This window comes from Mastomys coucha, unplaced genomic scaffold (genome assembly GCF_008632895.1).
Source record: "Mastomys coucha isolate ucsf_1 unplaced genomic scaffold, UCSF_Mcou_1 pScaffold17, whole genome shotgun sequence".
NCBI lineage: Eukaryota > Metazoa > Chordata > Mammalia > Rodentia > Muridae > Mastomys > Mastomys coucha.
Window position 1 is genome coordinate 38,569,135 of NW_022196899.1, and position 20,621 is coordinate 38,589,755.

Here is a 20,621-nt window from a genome sequence, read left to right on the forward strand (position 1 = left end):
AAAAAAAAAAAAAACTAAAAACGGGGCCTGGGGATTTAGCTCAGTGGTAGAGTGCTTGCCTAGCAAGGCCCTGGGTTCAGTCCTCAGCTCTGGGGGAAAAAAAAAGACAAAATAACAAAATAACAAAAAGACCAAAAAATAACCCTAAAAACTAAAACAAACCCCTGTTCCCTCCCGCTTCCCCCTGCTCACCATCCCACCCCCTCCTGAGTACTGGCCCTGGCATTCCCCTAAACTGGGGCATAGAACCTTCACAGGGCCAAGGTCCTCTCCTCCCATTGATGAAGGAGCTGAACGGTTTGCAGCCCCTTAGGACAAACAACAATATGAACTAACTAGTACCCTCAGAGCTCCCAGGGACTAAAACTCCAACCAAAGAGTACACATGGGGGGACTCATGGCTTCAGCAGCGTATGTATAGCAGAGGATGGTGAAAATTTATTTTAAAGTACTCAAAGCATTAAACATGATGAGAAAACAAGATTGGTTTGGGTTCACAGAAACACACTGCAAAATAAATAGAAGTTGAGGCTGGAGAAATAGATCGGCACTTAGGGGCACTTTCCAGCATCCACATAGTGGCTCACAACTGTATCCAACTTTAGTCTCAGTGTATCCATTGTCCTCTTCTGGCCTCCCTAGCACCAGTAGTACATGTGGTACACAGACATATATGCAAGCAAGAAACACAGAAACATAAAATTAAATCAACTTTTAAAAAGAGAACAAAGACCATCATTATAGAAGAGGAAATGTTCCCTATATCTGAAATCAAGAATAGATTCCATAATCAGACAAACTGCAAAAGAAACAACAAATTTAAAACTGAAAATAATTAGTTGAATTAGCAGTATATAAAAAGTAAATATAGGGCTGGAGAGATGGCTCAGCGGTTAAGAGCATTGACTGCTCTTCAAGAGGTCCTGAGTTCAATTTGCAGCAACCACATGGGTGGCTCACAACCATCTATAATGGGATCCAATGACCTCTTCTGGTATGTCAGAAGAGAGCAACACTTTACTCACATACATAAAATAAAAAGTAAATATAATAAAAATATATAAAAAATACATTCAAGAGTTCTTTAGGGAAATAGCTCAGTGGTGTTAGAAGTTGTAGGTCCCTGTCTCTTTTTCCCTAGAATTGCGAATGGAAAAAGGAAAGGACAAAAATTTAAAAAGAAGATAATGAAAGGAAAGGGGTGAAAAGGAAGGGAAGGGAGGAAGGAGGAGGGGAGGAGATTGGAAGGGAGGGAAGGAGAGAGGAAGGAGTAAGTGTAAGAAAAGAGGAAGTTAAAGAAACAGAAAAAGGTTGGGCAGTGGTGGTACATGCCTTTAATCCCAACACTTGGGAGGCAGAGACAGGAGGATTTCTGAGTTCAAGGCCAGCCTGCTCTACAGAGAGAGCAAGGATAACCAGGGCTATACAGAGAAACCCTGTCTCGAACAAACAAAAAAGAGAGAAAAAAAGAGAAAGAAACAGAAAAAGGAGAGAAAATGAAAAATAAGAAGGATCACAAATTTAACTGATAATTAGTAAGTTATAAATGAAAATCACCACACTGTGTGAAGGGACACCTATGAGATCAGCAGAGAATGTGAGAGAGCCATGGGAATTCTCAGGTGTTGCTAATGAGATGAATATTAAGCCTATGCTTGGAAAACTATTTGTTATAGCCCAGAAAGCTTATACCTAACATAAAAGTGCATGGTCATGGCAAGAAAGACATGTAAAATCATTATGGCATCTGTGTGTGTTAGCCTCTAACAGAATCTAATAGGAATACACAACCAAAGTAAAATGAACAGGTAATTGAGAACAAAATTAATTAGCCATAACTACCCTTGATGATACTTGTAATTCTTCATACTAGCTATAGGGATCATGACACAAAACAAAATTTTATGCATTGCTGGTTTTGTTTATATAAAACTTAAAATGTTCAAGATTGTACTATTAAATTATGTGAGTAGTCAATTTTAAGAGCCAAAAAGAAAATGCTGTAAAATCAAGTAAAGACAGAAGTCTATAGAAGAAACTCTCTTTTACTAGGATAGGCCTTGAGTCCAGTTCTTTTGTAGTTAGTCTGATATTAGCAGGATTAGATAAAAGAAGGGTCAAGCCCCTCCCTCATAAAACTGCAAAAAACAAGAGCTGGTGTTACAGGAATCTAATTACTGGTCACAAGCATGGAATTCAAGCCTGAGTTTTTCTTCATTGAGATAAACTTGATTAGGCACTCAAGCTGCCTAAGTCTAATTGAACACCTTTGTCAATACAGTCACATGAACTAATACAGAAGAATTTGATTTTTGTCATATTCAATTGCTCGAGAAAGTATTAGTAGTATTGTATACTGTATTTAGCTACTTGTTATCATTATTGTCTGAGTTTTAGATACCACTGTTTGTGAAAATATCAATATTATTAAAAGTCAGTAAGATTTTTTATGTAACATTAAATCTCTGTAATTCTTAAGTATGAGATACATTACTGAATTGGAGATATGCAAAGAGAAGGTAAAAAAATATTATTTAGTAGCAGTGCTACTGACTATATTGCACTACAAGTGAGAAAAATATTGTACAAGAATGCAGCCTTAGTGAGGAAAGGTGTGTATCTGACTCTGCCTGCTCGTGAGACTCCTTTCCTCCTAGTGGGTTGCCTTGTCCAGCCTTAATATGAGGGCTTTTGCTTTTCTCATATTTGTTTTGTTCTATTTAGCACTCATCTCTTGGAAGCCTGCTCCTTTCTGGGGAGGAAATGAAGGCAGAGTAGATGTGGGGGAAGAAGAGAAATAGTTGCCTAGGTGGAGTTGAGGGAGGGCAAACTGTAGTTGGGATATATTGTATGAGAGACTATTCTATTTTCAGTTTTAAAAAGGAAAAAAGTCAGTCTATATTGGCATTATTATTTGATTATGGAACGTCAGAAAGAAGTTTAGGGAAGGCAAAGTTGAACATGGTTTCTGACAAGATAGGCAGTAGGTTCATTTTTAGTATTATATCAGTTTGTAATACAAGACTAGAGTTCATAAGAGTTATCTGATCCAAATCTATGTAAGCAATCAGATTAGCTTAGCTATACTGAACAGAATCCCCACCCCAGAGTGTTTAAACAAGACAGAAATCTATTTCATGCTAATGAAGAAAACCTATAGGCAGGTAGGTACACATACGCTCTGCTACATCACTGGGCCTCTGTCCAGAAGTCCTCTTTGTCATCATATGATGTGGAATTCCTTCAATGAGGTTGCAAATATTTTATATAAAATGCACTATAATAACTGTGCTCAGTAGAAAAAAATGAAGGAAGAAAGAAATCACACTCCTTAAGTTTTAAAGAGAATTCAGCAACCTCTAATGTAATCTGTTTACCTCTCTTTGGCAAGGGTTTAGTTGTATCCCATCAAGTGACAAATGAGCCTTGGAAATGAGTTGTTTTTGTTTTTGGTAACATGCAAAGCTAAAAATCAACTTTCTGCTCTTAGATCAAAAATAAGGAGATGGAAATAGAATATTTGCTTGCAAGTTAGAAGTTAAGTCACTGGCACGTAATTGCGTTTTGACTTGTGGATACAAATGAACCAGAACAGGTGTGCTACAGGCCTTGGTTTTAAATTGGAATTTTGGGATAACTAGTATATGCAAATGAGGAACCAAAAGGATGTACTTATTAGTCAACCAAGGAGTTTGGATAAAAGATGAAACAGGACAGCAACTTAGATGCTTCTGGATTGTTAGAGAGGAAGGTGAACTCATAGGATAGTAAAAGACGGAGAGTATGTTGAGGCATATAAGCAATTAATATTTATCAAGGCACCTTAGCATTTCTGATAGGGCAAGGCTTATGCAAATGTGAAACCCTTAAGGGAAGCCAACTGGAGCACAGGAAATCAAATGAACTGCACCACAGCATGGGATTACAGGTTATCCAGTTTGGCAAATTCAAAGCAGTCTCTGGAAAATCTAGCTAATGAATAAATGTTTTGCTTTCTATACAATAATTATTTAAGCTATTTCTACTTCAGAGTCTCAGTATCTGACCTGGTGAGCAATGGTAGTTGCTATTTATTAGCTTTCTGTCAGCAAAAGACTGGTCCAGCATTTGGCTTCTTCACAATATTGCTAGTTATTCCAGTCTGCTTTGCCACTCTTTAAAAGTTTAGCTTCATTTAGAGGATTCAAAAGAGAAAGACTCAGCCTTTAAAAAGTAATTAAAAGCGAGATTTTTAAATCAACTGATTTCTAAATGGAGATTTGAGTTTCTGAAAAATACTTAGCTGGGGAAGGTAACACTAGTGTCTGCAAACATGACAATTATCTCCCTGAAGTGTGTCTGAAATCCGCTGTGCCCCAGGTGGAGTCGAAAGGGTGATCTACTGGCAGCCTACATTCTGAGCTTTTCAGTGATGTCAACATGTTATATCCATATTCTCAATGGAATATGATTTCACACAGGAATATTCTTTATTGTAAAATATGTGCATTTGTTTTCATCTTGTGACAGAGAAGGGATTGATATGAACCCAAACATGAATGTGAATTTAACAGCTTCAAAAATATTAATTATGTATAAGTATATAGTATAGAATTTTTTGTTGAGACAGTTTAGAGGAGAAAAAATGAAAGAAACCTCAACCAGAGAGAGATGTAAATGAGTAAGAAAACACTTCTGGTGAGATTAGCTAAAGGCAAGCTCCTTGGGCTCCACACAGCTAAGGATTCTTCTAAGGATACAAATAGGCTAATTAAATAGGTAACACCATGCTTCCTAATCACTCTCATTCCTCCCTCTACCAAAACAATCTATTATATTAAATTTAACCACCTTTGTTCAAAAAATAAGACGTGTGCTTCCAACTTATGTGATTAAGATATAACCCTGGCACTTACAGGTAAATACGTATATGATGATTTCAAATACATTGTAAATAGACATGAGAACAATTTAAACAGGATTCTTCAAAGATTTTGAAGGATTCAAAGTTTATTCATTCATTACACTGTAATTCTATAAATAAAAAATTGTTCCTTATTGTAAAATGACTGGAGCCAACAAGATGACTAAGTAGGTAAAAATGCTTGCTGCCCAAGACTGATAATATGAGTTTACTCCCCAGAATGTCTGGAAGAGGGCCAATTCCCACCCTACTACTTCCCATTTATACCAAGGCATGCGAATATGTGCCTGCACACACTCACACACACACACACACACACACACACACACACACACGCACGCACGCACGCACGCACATACATACACACACACACATACACGCACACACACAAATATGTACACATTATTAATTTCCAAAACAACTAGGTGATATGCTTTAAGGACATATGGAGATGCATGCCAGAGGATATTCATCAAATTAAAAAAAATTTTTTTCAGCCAATCAGATAGGGCAACAGTGTAGGTTTGATATTATATGGATATTTTTCTTTACAGAAGAAATTCATACAATCTATTTTGATCATGTCTTCCCCTCTCTAGTGTCCTCAAATACTTTCCTTATCTTTCTCCCCACCCAAACTTATTCTTTTTTCTCTTCTTTTTCAAAATGCAAACAAAACCACCAAGAAACATGCACACAAAAACAAAAGAAACTCATAAAAATGGGAACAAAAACATATAAGCTAAAGACTAATTAAGACAAAAAAATCCCATGCTAATCAAAAGTGGTCAAAAAGTCTACAAAACTGCAATTTTATGAGGTCCCATTTGTCAATTCTTGATCTTATAGCATAAGCCATTGGTGTTCTGTTCAGAAAATATTCCACCTGTGCCTATGTGCTTGAGGCTCTTCCCCACTTTCTCTTCTGTTAGTTTCAGTATATCTGGTTTTATGTGGAGGTTCTTGATCCACTTGGACTTGAGCTTTGTACAAGTAGATAAGAATGGGTTGAATTGCATTCTTCTACATGCAGACTACCAGCTGTACCAGCACCATTTGTTGAAAATGCTGTATTTATTTCACATGGGTTTAACTCCTTTGTCAAAGATCAAGTGACCAAAGGTGTGTGGGTTCATTTCTGGGTCTTCAATTACATACCATTGGTCATCCTGCCTGTCTCTGTACCAGTACCATGCAGGTTTATCACAATTGCTCTGTAGTAGAGCTTGAGGTGAGGGATAGTGATTCCCCCAGAAGTTATTTTACTGTTGAGAATAGTTTTTGATATCCTTGATTCTTTGTTATTCCAAATGAATTTGCAAATTGCTCTTTCTAACTCTATGAAGAACTGAGTTGGAATTTTGATGGGGATTGCATTGAATTTGTAGATTGCTTTTGGCAAGGGGGCCATTTTTTTCCATTTTTTTATTAGATGTTTTGTTTATTTACAATGTCTCCTTTCCCAGATTCCCCTCCAAAAAAAAGAAAAAAGAAAAAACAAGAAAAAGAAATAAAATAAAAAAACAAAAACTAAAACAAACCCCTGTTCCCTCTTCCTCCCCCTGCTCACCAATCCACCCCCTCCTGCTTACTGGACCATTTCCCTACACTGGGGCATAGAACATAAACAGGGCCAAGGGCCTTTCCTCCCATTGACAACCAACTTGGCCATCCTCTGCTATACATATGCTGCTGGAACCATTAGTCCCACCATGCGTACTCTTTAGATAGTGTTTTAGTCCCTGGAAGCTCTGAGGGTACTAGTTAGTTCATATTGTTGTTTGTCCTAAAGGGCTGCAAACCCTTCAGCTCCTTGGGTCCTTTCTCTAGCTCCATCATTGGGGACCCTGTACTCAGTCCAATGGATGGCTGTGAGCTGATATAGCTGTCTCCTGAGAAGCTCTGACAGTACCTGACTAATAAAGAGGGCCATTTTTTACTATATTAATCGTGCCAATCCATGAGCATGGGAGATCTTTCCATCTTCTGAGATGTTCTTCAATTTCTTTCTTCAGAGACTTGAAGTTCTTGTCACACAGATTTTTCACTTGCTTGGTTAGACTCACACCAAGGTATTTTATATTATTTGTCACTATTGTGAAGAGTGTCATTTCCCTAACTACTTTTCAGCCTGTTTATGCTTTGAGAAGACAAAGGCTACTGATTTTTTTGAGTTAATTTTATATCCAGCCATTTTGTTGAAGTTATAAGTCAGGTTAGGAATTCTCTGGTGGAATTTTTGGGGTCACTTAAGTATACTATCATATCATCTGCAAATAGTGTTATTTTTATTTCTTCCTTTCAAATTTGTATCACTTTGACCTCCTTTTGTTGTCTAATTGCTCTGGGTAGCACTTCAAGTACTATATTGAATAGGTAGAGAGAGAGTGGGTAGCCTTGTGTAGACCCTGATTTTAGTGGGATTGATTCAAGTTTCTCTCCATATAGTTTAATGTTGGCTACTGGTTTGCTCTATATTGCTTTTACTATGCTTAGGTATGGGCCTTGAATTCCTGATCTTTCCAAGACTTTTAACATGATGAGGTGTTGAATTTTGTCAAATGCTTTCTCACCATGTAATGAGATGATTATGTGGTTTTTTTTTTCTTCTTTCAGTTTGTTTATAGGACATTGTCAATAGGGTAAAATGGCAACCAGCAGATGGGGGAAAGATCTTTACCAATCCTACATCTGATAGAGAACTAATATCCAACATATATAAAGAACTCAAGAAGTTAGACTCTAGAGAACCAAATAACCATTTTAAAAATGGGGTACAGAGCTAAACAAAGATTTCAGAACAGAGGAATGCCTAATGGCCAAGAAGTTCCTTAAAAATGTTCAACATCCTTAGTCATCAGAGAAATGCAAATCAAAACAACCCTGAGATTCCACCTCACACCAGTCAGAATGGCTAAGATCAAAAACTTAGGTGACAGCAGATGCTGGCAAGGATGTAGAGAAATAGGGACACTCCTTCATTGTTGGTGGGATTGCAAGCTGGCACAACACTCTGGAGATCAGTCTGGCAGTTTTCAGAAAATTAGACATAGTACTACCCGAGGACCCAGCTATACCATTCCTGGGCATATACCCAAAAGATGCTCCAACATATAACAAGGATACATGCTCCACTACGTTCATAGTGGCTTATTTATAATAGCCAGAAGCTGGAGAGAACCCAGATGTACTTCAACAGAGGAATGGATACAGAAAATATAGTACTACAATGGAGTACTATTCAGCTATTAAAAACAATGACTTCATAAAATTCTTAGGCAAATGGATGGAACTAGAAAATATCATCCTGAGTGAGGTAACCCAATCACAAAAGAACCCACAGGATATGCACTCACTGATAAGTGGATATTAGCCCAGAAGTTCAGAATACACAAGATACAATTCACAGACCACATGAAGCTAAAGAAGGAAGACCACAGTGTAGATGTGTTGGTCCTTAGAAGGGGGAACAAAATACTCAAGGGAAGAAATATGGAGACACAGTATGGAGCAGAGCCTGAAAGAAAGGCCATCCAGAGACTACCTCACCTGGGGATCCATCCCATATACAGTCCCCAAACCTACATACCATTGCAGATGCCAAGAAGTGCATGCTGACAGGAGCCTGACATAGCTGTCTCCTGAGAGGCTCTATAAAAGCCTGACAAATACAGAGATGGATGTTCACAGCAATCATTGGACTGAGCATGGGGTCCCCAACAGAGGAGTTAGGGAAAGGACTGAATGTGCTGAAGGGCTTTCCAATCCCATTGCAGGAACAATATCAACCAACCAGACCCTGCACCCCGCCCACCCCCCAGACCTGCCAGAGACTAAACCACCAACAAAAGAGTACACATGAAGGGACTCATGGCTCTAGCTGCGTATGTAGCAGAGCGTGGCCTGTAGGACATCAATGGGAGGAGAGGTCCTTGGTCCTGTGAAAACTTGGTGGCCCAGTGTAGGAGAATGCCTGGATGAGAAGGCAGGAGTGCATGGGTAGGTGGGGGAGCACCCTCACAGAAGCAGGTGGAGGAGTGGTGAGATAGGGGATTTCCAGAGGTTATACCAGGAAAGGGGATAACATTTTAAATGTAAATAAAATAAATTAAAAATTAAAAATAATAAATAAATTACAGAAATAAAATAGTCTACAAAAATCCATTGAATTCATTTTGTGTTGGAAAATGTAGGGGTGTACCCTGAAATGTGATGTAAAAAAACCAGATTCAATATCAAATGTTCATTCATAAAAAACATATATATGTGTAACAGTACATAGCTTGAGTAGGATATACACGTACACTTAAAAGAAATTAATGAAAATATAGACCATGAGTTTGCAAAGAACAAAGAACAGTATATGGAAGGGTTTAGAGGGAAGGGAGAGAAGAAAGATGGAGAAATGGTGTTATTATAATTTAATCTCAAAAATCAAAACAAAGGTTAAATGTAATCTGCAATGATACATTGAGCACAATCAAAGGGTAAAGTAATTGGGGCAATCTTTCTTTATAAATAAATTGTAAAAATAAGTAAGGACTTCCCAATGCATTAAAATCATTACCACTAATCTGTATCCTTAATATATGATATATTATATATATCCTTAATATAATGATATATCCTTAATATAATGATAATATGTATATCATTCTGAATACATATAAATGCTATATAAAATGCTTGTACCCTCTATAAACATGGGGGGCAAATAACAAGATGTAAATCCCTTTCATGTTAATCTCACAGCACAGCCATGATATCACCAATATAGTATCCAGATGAACCACATCTACTTATATTTCTTCTCATGGTATAACTAAGATCCATCGTTCTGTAGTTAATTTATATGCAACTATAAACCAGGAATACCTACATGCTAATTTAGATATATCACACTCAATGCAGACATTACCACCACTTCATTTCTCCCATGAGAGCCTTTGAATTTTCAAGGCAGGATCTTAGTATGTAGCACAAATTTGGAACTTGGCTGTTTAGAACATTCATTTATCTATCAAGAAGATTATCGGTAAGTACTTATATTTCATAGTGCTTCCATCTGTGTCTACATGTGTGTGTGTATGTGTGTATGTATGCGTGTGAGCATGAGTGTGTGTGTGTTAAAAATTCGTAAGGTTATCAAACAAATAAGTTTGAGTGATGAGTATGGTGGTAAAATAATGAAACTTCAACAGAATAAAATTTTATGGTCCATGCAAAGAGTGAGCTCCCGGTAATTACCGATTTTGCTTGCTTAGTCCTTGGCTTCTAAGGCTACCACTTATGTATTACAGAGTTAACTGAAATAAGAGAAATCTTAGCAAGCACATACAGGGAGCACTCCTATCATATGGCCCATTTTAGAAGGGCGTATTACATGGACATGTGACATCTTTAAACCTTTTCATTCCAGTTGACTGAAAACCAGATTTTGACAAAAGACAATCAATGGCTTTTTGAGTAGGGATAATGACACAGCTCCCTGCCAGTTCTCTGTGAAATTAGTTTGATCAAACAATAATTAGATTCTTCTTTGCTTTTAATTCCTTTACTTTTATCTCATTGTCTAGCAACTCCTAATGGATAAGGGTTTTGTTAAAGTAAACAAGGAAGTCTTGAAAGATCCCTGCTAAGCACTCAACTCCCTAAATCAATGTTTTTCTTCCCCTGACATATTCCTAAAAACTACTCTGTTTCTGCCCCAAAAGAAATACACACACACATACACACACACACACACACACACACACACACACACACCAATTGGAAGCCTATTCCCTATCCAGACAGTCCCATCTCTACTTTAAAGGCTTTCTTGTCATCACAGTAGCAGTTATTTCCATGGTTCTTCCACTTATTTTATGTTGGGGGCGAAGAGTCTGAAGTGAAAACGTTCAGTCTTGTGTCTAATGAGGAATCAACCTTACAGCAACTCATGGAGGGGATACTATAAAGAACAATATTAACTCTGTTTCCTGATGCATTTTGTTTCTTTTCTTAGTGAAAATCATTGTCTACTTTTTACTCTCTACTTAATCTCAGTGTTCATCATCCTCAGAAATTTAAAAGTCCTTATGTTTTAAATACATTTGTGTATGTGTGTGTGTGTGAGCACATGTGTAGTAGATGCATATGTGCATTCATGTGTCTAGAGGTTAGGAGATAGCACTAGATGTCCACTATCACTGTGGATACTCCTTTAATACAGATCTTTCCCTGAACCTGAGACTTGCAATCTAACAGGTTTGCTGGGAGGCACCAATACTCCTCAGACTCTCTCAGAAGTGTTGTAGCTGTGTGCAGAATGTCTGGCTCATTGTGTGGGTGCTAAGATCTGAAGTCCAGTCCCCATGACTGAACATAAGTACTTAACCATCTCTCTAGCATGTGGAAGTTGTTAATTTTAAATCAGACATGCCCCTTACCTACATTTACAGTTCTTCACAGCACATTTTACCTCTTAGGGGATTATCTCATTTATTTACTGAGCACGCTTACATTCTCCCCACCACACCCTCATGTGTTCATGCATACACAGACTCACAAGGGGGGTAAAAACACTGCTTATTAATGTAACAAGAACTTTGACATATTGAAAATATTTAATATGTATTTGCAAATAGAATGAATTCATTGAGAATTAAATGGCTTGCCATTATTTCTAAATTGAATTACACATTATTAGCTTATTTTCTACAATATAAAAACGTGCTCTCATAATAGTGAAGGTCCTGATGTCTGTATTACTGCTAAGGACTCAGGCAGAAGTTACCTAATGAGATGATATTTTCCCTAGGTCATAACCACATATGCAAAATAAATCAGCTGCACTTGTATTACAGTTTCCACACATTTGCTTGAAGATTTTGTTTTCCATAAGATCCAGTTGTGAATAGAGGGAAAGACTGATCTATCAGACTGCTATTTACAAATGCTTTTTAGAGTGGCATGCAGTGAGAACATGGTGACTTTAGATATAATATCAATCTCCTATTCAAAGACCCTACCCTTACATACTACTTGACTTAGGGATAACAGTGACAACTAAATCCTTGGCTGAGTGATGTCTCCGACTCGGAGAGCTTAAAATGATCTCCTATATTACCTAATATGCAGAGTTTCATTTTATCATTAAAATAAACATGACTCAGTGTATGTTACTGAAGTTGGTGCATGTCTCTCAAAGCTGTTGATAAAAAGCAGTACTTTCCCACATGAAATAGAGACCTCTTCCTGAGTTAGTATGAGGGCCTTAAAGAACATGGTCTGGGATATGTCCAATAAGATGGTCGAAGGTGGAAGTGGTCTAATTAAGTTTTATAGGTAACTAAACAAACGAAAATTATAAGTCAACACACTTTTCAGATATGTTAGGTGGAATATCAAGTAGATAGGCCACAGCAAAACAGAAAAATTTCTACCACAGGCTTCAGATACCATCTGATGACATAGGATTTTGTGTTTGTGGTCTGGAACTCAGAGGATGTAGATGATAATTACAAGTATGGGAGGTCGGAAGAAGTGTTCAGGGAATGCTATTAAGAGGACTAAAGGTAACCCTATACAATTAGGGCCTGGATCTGCACCATTTCAACGTTTTAGCCTTACAAAGTTCTAATTAGCATTGTAGAATATTTAACATAGGTGCAAGGATTAGTTATTGTTGTTAGGGGAATTGCTGTTCACAAAGCCTAAATTTTTTTTTTAATGTCTAAACACTGAAGCATGTTCAATACCTATACATGATGCAGAATTGTAACATAAAATTTAACAATAGATTTATTATTAAAGTGCTCATGAAATACACATGTTTTGAGAGTGTCTAATGGCTGTGAAAATGAGCAGGGAATAACTGAAGAAAGAATTCCTATCTGGAAGTTTTTGCAGTGTGTCTACTATAATATTTCATATTATAATTAGTAAGGTTTATATATTTGTCAACTAAATGGGGCAAGTTGAAAGGAATCATGCACAGAACAGAATTCCAACAATGTGTTATATATTTCAAAAAGCTAGATGAAAAGATGATGTATAAAAAAGGACAACATGATGTTTTTAACCCATGCTAACCACTAAACTCATAACATATGATAAATAACATATAACATATAAAAACTCATATCCTCACTTGACAGTCTATAAATACTTATATTTTTATGATATAATTTCTATGAATTCAGGTATGATCTAAGATAAATTTAATTTAATTTAAAGGTAGGGCTGAGAAAAATCTTTGTGGTTATGAATACTTGCTCTACAAACATTAGGAACTCAAACCATATGCCTAGAATCCATGTAAATGTCTGGAAATGTCATCTTGCCTGTAAGCCTTGGAGGTGGCAACAGGTAGATCCAATAAACTTGTTCATGAGCCAGTCTAATGCATCAGTAAGCTCCAGGTTCAGTGACAGAGACTATGTAAGGGAACACTGACAAAAGTATGACAACCAGCATCCTCCTGTAGCCTCCACACATGCACACAGGGTTAGACACACACATACCACATATGCACACTATGTGTCAACATATACATGCACAACTACTATCACACTACATGCATACATATACAAATGCAAAAGTAAAAGGGTATCTACTTGAAGATCATAAGCTGGAAATGAGCTACAAATGTAATTCACTGAACATGTTAAAATGGGTAAGCTAATTACAATGATGAGAAGATAAATCAAAAAGAAGCAAAACACATTCTAGAAAACAAAAGTAAGAAAATAGATACTGCTTACTTCTCAGAGGTAACAGTATGCAGTCCTGTGAGGAGAGTTTTCCAGTCCTCTTCTGGGCACAAGGAACAAGAATTAGGTAGAAGGACCTCACTGTAAAGAAGGAAGAGAGACATTTCTAATTATTCAATATAGAAAATAAAGTCTGGAATACTTCAGGGCACATAATCCAACTTGCATGTCTGAATCTCACTCAGTCCTGCAGATGTTTCCTGTCCATCTGGACCCCAGAGGCTTTCATGAGACCTTTGCACGCATATGTTCTGTGATCTGGAAGGACAGAGGCACCACAAACTCTTCCAAAGGCTGAACTTACTCTCTTGGGATGCCTCTCCACAGATGTCAGTCATCATCTCAATGTTTATTCCATTTCTTTACATCATATGACTTTGTTATCTCAGGCTGTGTGTGAGGACACAAAAGGCAGGAAGTATGTTCCTACCTTTAAGAGGTATCAGAATTAAGGTTAATAAATTAGTCAGGATTGTGCTAGTATAAATGACCCACCATATAAATTCAATTGTAACTTTTAAACAGACAGTGACACAAACTGGATAAGAAACTGTCACTGTCAGCCAGCACTCGCTGGCATCCACGATAGTGTCTGGATTTGTTGATTAAATATGGGAAGGATTCCCGGGTGGAGCAGACTCTGGATTGTCCTTCCTTCATTCTATGCTCCATAGTTTGTCTCTGCAACTTTTCCATGGGTATTTTGTTCCCCCTTCTAAGAAGGAACAAAGTATCCACACTTTGGTCTTCCTTCTTGAGTTTCTTGTGGTTTGTGGATTGGGTATTCCAAGCTTCTAGGCTAATATAGTTGTCTCCTGAAAAGCTCTGACAGTGCCAGTCTAATGCAGAAGTAGAGGCTCACAGCCATTCATTGGACGGAGTATAGGGTCCCCAGTGAAGGAGCTACAAGAGAAAGGACCCAAGGAGCTGAAGGGTTTGCAGCCCCTTAGGACAAACAACAATATGAACTAACTAGTACCTTCAGAACTCCTAAACCATCAACCGAAGAGTACACATGCTGGGACTCATGGCTCCAGCAGCATATGTAGCAGAGGATGGTCTAGTTGATAATCAATGGGAGGAGAGGCCCTTGGTCCTGTGAAGGTTTCTATGCCCCAGTGTAGGGGAATGCCAGGGCCAAGAATCAGGAGAGGGTGGGTTGTTGAGCAAGGGGAGTGGGGAAGGAACAGGGTTTTTGGTTTTTTGTTTGTTTGTTTGTTTTGGGAGGGGAAACTGGGAAAGAAGATATTATTTGAAATGTAAATAAAGAAAATATCTAATAAAAAATAAAAGAAAAAATAAAAAAAAAAGAGAAAAAAGGTGTATACCCTTAACCACTGAGCAATACTACCTTGGGAAAAGAACATGCTAAATATGCCAGTGAAAGATTGGTTTCTCCAAAAGATGTGACCCCATGTTCAAATATTGGCTTTTCCTCTTACTTATGTTAAAAGAAAACCCAAAAGCTTCATTAATGTTAATAGTAAATTTAAAAAAGCAAAAGAAACTGTCACTGATGATGTGTGACTGTTTTAAATTCTCTCTTAGTATTAGGTCTGCTGACTGGTGAAAACTCTTTTCCTGATATATCTACATTCACTTTCAAAAGTATTTGGTAAAGCTTTCTAAAATATTTTCTTTCTTCAGAAAAATAAAGCTGTTATTTAAAATATAATGCATTAACACACACAAATTCTGTGTGACCATTATTCCTTCCTCCCTCTCTTCCTTTTTTGTTTGCTAATGTTATAAGGCAGTGTCTGTAACAACCTTACACATATAGTTGCCAATCCCAGCAGTGATAGGTTGAATTTAAAGTATATTCTTAGCTTACATAAAGCCCTGGGTTAAAACCCAAATCAAACAGAAATAAATAAAAAGGTTCCAGTTGGGAAGCTATGAATGTCCTTGCGGTGTACACATGGGACTCTGCCACACACAGTGCCACCTACTACTTGCTGAATGGCAGCTCTCCTTCTCAGATAGAAACAGTTTCACAAAGGCATCTGAACATAACAAAATCCCCAAGAGACAGGATAAACAGCAGTCATTTACAGCTTTACTACCATGATAGTCAGTAGATGTTAAACACCTTAGCTTTATTACTTCTTGTCTATGTAATTCACAGGTATTAAACTAAAAACATTTTACGACTCATTACATTCCTGGCTTGACATGTCAAAATTGTCTTTGGATTTATGAGTTTGATTTGAAAATGAAGACAGAAATTAAAATATTCTTACAGTCAGAAACCTAAGAGTCAAACCAGATCTTATACTCCTTAGTAGTATTTTATGTTTAGCATAAGATTTGATTGATCACAATTGATAACACAATACTGACTAATTACCATTGTGAAGTCTGATATCTTTGAGAAAGTTTGGTGTATGTGTGCTGTACTTATTTCTGACACACACCCTGACACCTCTGTGTTTGTGGCCAGCTAAACTCAAACTATAATCTTTGAGGAAGAAAGGATTCTTTTTTGGAGGAAAAAAATTTTAATTTGTAACCAGTTTTCTCATATTAGTATAGCTTGATTCTGCTATGCTTTTAAAGGAATTACAATATATTTTCGATTCCCAGAACCATGGAATGTTATTGATGGTACTATTAATCATAAAAAACAATGGGGTTCTTTAAGTAATATGCTTAAAGTCATATTACCCAAGACACATGCTACGGGTGAAACATTTTGCTCATCTAAGGCATTTCTGACATGATTGTAGCATATGTGTCTTACACATAGATAAACATGTACTTAATCAGGTAAAGAAGAAGCAGATCACGATAAAAATTCTGTTATTGAGAATTCTAGTCAATAGACAACTTGGTCACAACCACTGGCCAATGGTCAGAAACATTAAGCACAGTTTTACAAAATCTCTCACAGTGGAGGCTGAGACTCTACTTGCCGTTAATGTCCACGTCTAGCATTTCTTGAATCTCAGCACCCAAGGAACTGTGGGAGGTCAGGTCAGACTGGGAGGGGGGCAAAGACTGCACTGTAAAAAATAAAAATAATAAAACAAAACAATAAAAAAGAAAAAAGGAAAAATCTTCTAAAAAAGAAAGAAACATGTCTGAGATTTTATAATATTTAGTATTATAAACATTTACTTGTTCCATAATTATGTATTTTAATTGGTGGTCAAACCCATCTGGAATTCATGTTCTACAAAGTAAAACATAACCTTTCTACAGTTACTCTGAACTTCTCTGCTAAAATCAGCAAAACTTGGACAAATGGGAAAGTATGAAGCTTTGTGATTTATTATGTTTTACAAATCCATTTACTTTACAGTGAAAATGTAGTTTAGCTATGAATCTTCTTTTTCATAAGTACTTTAATACTTATGTTTATTTATCATTTAAACACTAGCATTATTCTTACTACCCCAGGTTATCTGTCCATGAACTTTTAGGATAACATTTTATATTGATAATATAAATAGTCATAACTGAACTACAGAGATAAGAATTTCTAAGCTTCTGCCGGGCAATGGTGGTGTAGACATTTAATCCCAGCACTTGGGAGATAGAAGCAGGCAGATCTCTGTGAATTCTAGGCTAGGCTGGTCTACACAGTGAGTTCTAGGACAGCTAGGGCTACACAAAGAAACCCTGTCTTAAAACACCAACAATTAATTAATTAATTAATTAATTAGCTGGTTTATTAATTAAAAATAATATCCAAGCATCACAATATCTAAATGATATATGATTGTAGTAGTTACAAAATAAAAATTCTGTCACTGTTCATCATACCCATAGGACTGTATGTGTGTTGGGGGGGGAAGGGGTGTTTGCATACCTTTTTGAATTAAAAATGTCTTCTTTCAGGAAAATGGAAGAACACTGAAGCTAGAAACTATCTTGTGGACTTCTGCTTTTCAGTTCCAGACATTGCTTTGAATACCCTGTTTTGAATAGGCCAAGTCAATTAAATTTTCTTTTTAACTTAGCCCTACCTTGTTTGAAAATTACAAAACAAATTAACTCAAGTTCAAGGGGATTCACCTCCCTCTTCTGGCCTCCATGAGCACTGCATGCAGGTAGTGAAGAGATACAATAAAAATGTTTTTAACAAGAGAGAGATTACCTGGTTTTAACACAAATGTGTGATAGATTTCTTTGTTTTAGGTTACATAAGGTTTATTTGAAATTATTAACTTATAAAGCCCCTTACCAAATACACATTATTTTTTTAAAAAAAATACCGCTAATGTAATTAACTATAATATCCAAAACTATCTCTTAATTAAAAAAAAATAGATGTTAAAAAATAATTATCTGATAATTCAGTTAATTCTTATGCAAGTAAATGCTACTTAGAGTCTATAGGTTTAAACAATACCTCTCTTTCTTTCATACTGTCTAGCTTAATGCATGTGTGTCTGGTTGAATTAGATGCTTCTCTGGGCATTATGTCAGAAAAGGATGTAGTTTTTAGAAAATCAGCAATTATCACTTTGCTATTAAAGTAGCAACAGTTGCCAAACATCTCAAAGACATTCATAAACAGGAAATAATCTCAGATTTTGTCAGAATCTTAAAACAGAATGTTGGCTCTTAATCCACAGTGTACTAAAAGCAGTAATCAGTGTGTGTTGAACAAAAACCTCACCTACCACCCTGGATATTACATTTGGCACTGTGGTAGGGATTAAACCCAAAGAGGCACAGTTGAGGTCTGCTGACGGACATCTTAGACTCAAGGAACTGGGTCCAAGGTCAGGAAACTGCCTCAAGTGAAGGACTGGCTCTCTGTGCTGATCACTCCAGAAAACCTTGCTGTTGTCTATACCTTTACTTCAATGGTGCAAAGGGCACTCAGTTGATTCTGTTTCTTTCTTTTCTAAGGCACAACTTCCTTTGAAATCACAAAAGTTGCTCTTCTCAAGAAATGCCTTCTTGATGTATTGTATCTAATCTTTGATCCTCATACAGTGTTGATAGCAATTATGTTTTAAATTTTTCTTATTACTGTTTCCCAACTCTTTCATACACATGTACAATTTACAACTTATCACACTGATTGTGGGGGTCTTTGAGGCATATTTCCACAACTAGCATTAATTACTATTCTTTCAGAACTGAGCATTTTCATGACATTAGCTTCAGCCCATATTTTGAGTCTTCGTTTTAGTTATAGTGTGTACTTAAATAGAATACTGTTATGTTCAGTAGCATCCAGAAAAATGATAAGGCAATTCCCAAAAGAGAAAGTCAAACACATAGATAAGTAGGTATTTTTTTGAACTAATTTTCTGATATCAGATTATCTTTTTTGACCAATATGTTCTTAATATTGAGAATTTTAAATGCTAGCCAGCAAATGGATTAGAAAAATCAAATGAACATTTAAAAAACAGTACAGTACTGTAATATTAAAATGTCAACAAATGTGAGCATGATAAATTATTTTAGTTCAACAATTAACTATCTCCCTTCCCTTTTTCCTTTTTCCTTTTTTCTTTTTTGTATTTTATTTTTTAAGACAGGGTTTCTCTGTGTAGCCCTGGCTATTCTGGAACTCACTCTGTAGACCAGGCTAGCCTTGAACTCAGAAATCTGCCTGCCTCTGCCTCCCAAGTGCTAGAATTAAAGGCATATGCCACCACTGCCCAGCTCTCCCTTTCAAAGTGAATGTTGTAATGTGTATATTATCAGGTTCATTGGACAAATGTAAACTTAAATTTTTCCAGAGGAAAGCAATATAAATATAAAATACAGCAATATGATTTTGAAAAGGGCTTCTTTCTAACTGATTTTTGATGGTTTAAAGGTAATATTTAATTAGTACAGCTTATTCTTCTATTATTTATATGCAGTCCCCATAATCATATGATAATTTCTTGTAAAATGTGCACAATGTAAGCCACTTTGGGACCTGTTTAGTGAATAGATTCTGTTGGATAAAGAAATAAACTCTTGGAGAAACTGATTTCCATTTTTCCCAGTAAATATCAGTGTATGGGACACAAGATTCAACACAACATTATTTACTAATATAGCATATTGTGACTCTTCTGTGTACTTTTACAATTATTTTACCTGTGTCACTTCAGATTAAGCCTCACAATCTATATATCACCACATTTTCATAGGCATTTGGGAGGGAAAAATATTAAGAGACTTCAAAGAAGTTAAGTAGTTTGGTGAGGTTCTAATGTTTGAAGAATCAAGGGACTGCTTCCGTTCCTAAGGCTCTCATCTTTGTAATGTACCATATCATCTCCCTCAACAGATCAAAGGACATCAGAACTGAGAAGATGTGTTACTCGGTCCAGAGCTCACACTGCTCATATCCCAACTTTCTGAGTATACTTCTACAGAAAACATTTCAAGAAAATTACTGGAAATATCACATACCATGACTGCATTATCAAAACAGTCTTTCTTTGATTACATGTTCCTTTTCAAATTTGTGATTGTTTTATTATTTTCCTGGATCAAATAAATTTTGAAATTTTCCAATAAAGAGATTTAATTTTCAAATTTTTCTTTGTAAACCTTTTTAGAGCATAATTCATGAAATTACTGAAAAATAAAGCATGAATGTCTTTTAACAAAATAAATTTGCATTTTCAAACTAAAGACTAGTTTACAAATATATACAAAATTAACACCAATATTTGCAACCTTTAAATCTGGTCAATCTCTTGTTTTCCTTTTCTTTTAATATCTTGTGAACTGAGGGAACAAAAAATGTCTCTAAGGCCATTGGTCAATCTGATAATTTTCAGTAAGAGATGAAACATAGATAGATTCTTTTGGGAAAAATTTGCCTCATCAATTTCTATGTTTTTTCCTTAAAGTATATGATTCTCATGTCAGCCATATCTCACAAGAAGAAGTTAGCTGCTTATAATCTCTTTCTCTTATAAGAAAATATATTCACATTTGATTCAGTGATATATATCTTTTTACTCCTTTGAATTCCTCATAACTAAATTCAG

The 20,621-nt window shown here is 36.3% G+C and overlaps 1 long non-coding RNA gene across 5 annotated transcripts in view; it reads right to left on the reverse strand.

The window, feature by feature from the left end:
- The window catches only part of LOC116095147, a 78,906-nt gene that overhangs the window by 51,937 nt on the left and 6,348 nt on the right, over positions 1-20,621 (reverse strand). For 3 of the 5 annotated variants that reach the window (XR_004120473.1, XR_004120472.1, XR_004120469.1), the window contains exon 2: positions 13,651-13,740. This is a non-coding gene — a long non-coding RNA (uncharacterized LOC116095147). Of the gene's footprint in view, positions 1-13,650; positions 13,741-17,473; positions 17,580-20,621 lie in introns of all 5 variants that reach the window. The other 2 variants (XR_004120471.1, XR_004120470.1) reach the window with 1 other exon arrangement.